The sequence below is a fragment of the Rhinolophus hipposideros genome (assembly GCF_964194185.1).
Source record: "Rhinolophus hipposideros genome assembly, chromosome: 6".
Classification (NCBI taxonomy): domain Eukaryota; kingdom Metazoa; phylum Chordata; class Mammalia; order Chiroptera; family Rhinolophidae; genus Rhinolophus; species Rhinolophus hipposideros.
The window spans coordinates 93,480,313-93,483,427 of record NC_138052.1 but is presented as its reverse complement, the minus strand read 5'-3'; the positions used below and the strand labels follow the sequence as shown (position 1 = coordinate 93,483,427).

The 3,115-nt window shown below is 41.1% G+C and overlaps 1 pseudogene across 1 annotated transcript; it reads right to left on the bottom strand.

Moving 5' to 3' along the window:
• Positions 1 to 1,743: 1,743 nt before the first annotated feature.
• LOC308498581 lies at positions 1,744 to 2,314 on the bottom strand (annotated as a pseudogene). Its single transcript has one exon. The product of its transcript is annotated as an uncharacterized misc_RNA (transcript).
• Positions 2,315 to 3,115: the final 801 nt, after the last annotated feature.

Genomic DNA, 3,115 nt, shown 5'->3' with positions numbered 1-3,115 from the left:
GGTATTTTTAAAACAATCAAAGAAACTATATGTCCCAGACTCCTTTGCTGTTAGGGTCTGGATGCCAGTTCGGTTCTACCAATTAGAGGCAATAGTGTAAGAATTATAAAATGGAACATCTTCCTGTTGTTTCCTTTGGCAAACAAAGTCATAGAGGTATGAGTGGCATAAGGCAGCGGGGGCAGTTGTGGAAGCAGCTGCTTGACCTCCAGATCGCAGCTGCAGTGGTTTGCTCTTGACATCAATCAGTGGTAGCCCCTGATTTCCACTCCTCCAGCCCTTCCAGGGGCCCTTCCAGGGGCTGGAGGAGTGGATCTAATTCCTGTATTAACTCCTTTCTGTTTAAAATACCTCGAGTGGCAATTCCTGTTTCTAGAACTGAACCCTGACTGATTCAGAAATGGCTGTTCCGTGTAAAGAATTTCATATATAAACTCCTGTGAAAGAATTTATTTCATACTGCTGCCTCAGACTTGCTTAGATTTAAATAATGAGCTGTTTAAACCAGTTCACTGTTCTCCTTATTAATGCCATTCTCCTTGAGTGTTGTTGACGTAACACAGAGTTTTCTGGGATCCTAAAGTTAACACTGTTTTTGTGGTGATCATAACCCATCCCTTGTTTTCTTCATACTTTATTTGATTGAGAGGAAAATGGCCCCCGAGATAGTTTTGCCTCCTGGTATCCATTCTTCCTTCCTTTCTTAGTATTCAGAACACTAATTTTTAGCTGGGGACCCTATTACTAAGCTAAAATTTATTCCCATTCTTTCTTACAGCCAGACATAGCATATGACTAAGTTTTGGCCAATTACATGTAAGAAAAAGTGTTTTGTGTAACTTCTAGAAAGTGTCCTTAGAAGGAGGGTACAGACCCTTCTTTACCCCTTGCTCTTTCCTAGTGGCTGGAGTGTGAATGTAATGATAGGAGCAACCACAGCAATTTTGGGTCATGAGGTAGCACACAAATCATGGCAAAGTAAAAGAGAATGAGCCTGTTGGCTGCAGAGCTGTCACCTCCAGATTTCTTTCACATAAGAAAAAAAAAATCGATCTCTAACTTTTTAAAGTCACTATTATTTGGTTGTTCTTTTGTTATTATATGTAGCCAAACCTACCTCTAATTAATATAAGGGGAACAGCCAAACTTCTTAACTCCATATCAACCATAGACTCTTTCTCAGTGTCTAAAAACAAGTGCATTTTCAAAAGCTGCCCAACTATTGAAACATAGTAAGGCATCCTGCTAAAAATGCTGATCTGGGTTTAGAATTAAAGACATAAAATTATTTCAATGAGGACAAATCAATGTACGCAGCAGTGTATGTTGGTAAGCCAGATGAATAATTTTGACTTACTCATATTGTTTTCAAAATCAAACCAAGGCACCAATTTTACGTTGACTAAAAGGCAAGTCCTCAACCCTAGCCAATGGCGCATTAGGACTAGAGTCATTGATTCAAAATGGCTGAGTTTTGTTTAAACTGGCCCTTTGCTGTTCATCGTATGACCACAGCACAGTTGACAACACACCCGATGGTATAATCTGCTCTGCAGTTCTCTATGCCAGACCCCATAGATCAGAGGGTTAAAACCCTGGGCCAATGGGAACATTCCAAAAAGCACCAGATTTAAAGCAAAGAAAAACAGTCCACTCATCTTTTCTAAGCCTATGAATATCAGAGTTTGCATTACATGTAAGCTCAATAAATGAATAGGGAGTGTTTTCCTTGCTTTGATATGGTTAACCAATATGTCTTCTTGGTATATTAGTGAGTAACTTATTATAATGATAGACAGAAGAAAGAGAAAGAAAACCATGCCAATGGCTCTGGCTAGATTTCAAGATCACCAGGCAAAAGGGTTCAGATTTTAAAACAGCAACCAGAGCAGAGTGGTTGCCCTCTATGATGAATAGGCAAACATTCTTGAGTATAATGATTTTCCAAGTCCCAGCCAGAATCCTATACTTAACTGAATCTACAAAGGACAGATTTCAACAGCCAGCAAATAGCCAGGTGAGTGTTGACAGGCAGAGTGAAGAGGATCCCTTCTCCAACACTTAGCTGGGCCCCAAACAACACCCAGCATGGTGACAAACCACTCCCAGGACACAATAGGAGGAGATGCACAGGAGATGGTGACAAAGGAGGATATCTAGGACCTTTCCGCAGTGTCAAATTCTGCAACACTATTGCGATGATGATGGTGATGAATGTGGCAAAGGAGAAAGGGACCACGTATACACAGGACTTCACTATTGCTTCAAGCATCAGCCAATCCGAGATGCTGCAGTGCTCAGAAGACAAGTTCATTATCTTCAGGGCAACTTGGTTCCTACAGGACAAAAGAACAATTGTGACTCTGTCTTAAAGCTTCTCATGTGCTTTCCCACATGATCTTGCGTACAGTCTCAAGGAACAGATTGTATGTTGTTCAGTATAGAGGATGACAATTTTAGATAGTATTGACAAGGATCATAGAAACTGGAGAAATCATCTAGGGTCTTCTCTTTATGTCAGGGGAGCGGCACATACTCAAACCATCTAAAAGGAGGGCTTGAAAGACGTACACTCAATACTCAGCAAATTGCTCAAAATCAGGTCAAGGTTTTACCTTTTATGCATCCTCTTCCATCTTTGATTATGAGAATTTTTTCATTTCACAGCACAACATTGCAAAAGTCAGCTGATTATTCACCGAATATTGTGAACACCCAGTGCGTGCAAAGGTCTGGGGAAGAAGTTCCGGCAAGCTGTGAGGCAGGCGGAAGAGTCGCTGATGTGGAGACTTGACTTCATTTGGGTCCATAAGACATGAAAGGGAGATTAGCAATAATGATGACCATCATGCGTGACGTTTACCGAGTACTTTCTAGGGATCGAAAACTGGTCTCAGAGCGTATTCCTCACTAGCCCGGGAGAATGTTTTCTTTTCCACCAAGTGGTTTTATTACACTTTTTCATAAATGAGGAAATGGAGACATGGAGAGGCTAAGTAACCTGCTCAATGCTGTGTGGTTATTGCACAAAAGGGCCAGGATTTGCATTTGGGAGTACAACACCAGAGCCCACTCTCTCAACCACTACAAGGAAATTTATGTCAAATGCAAGGCC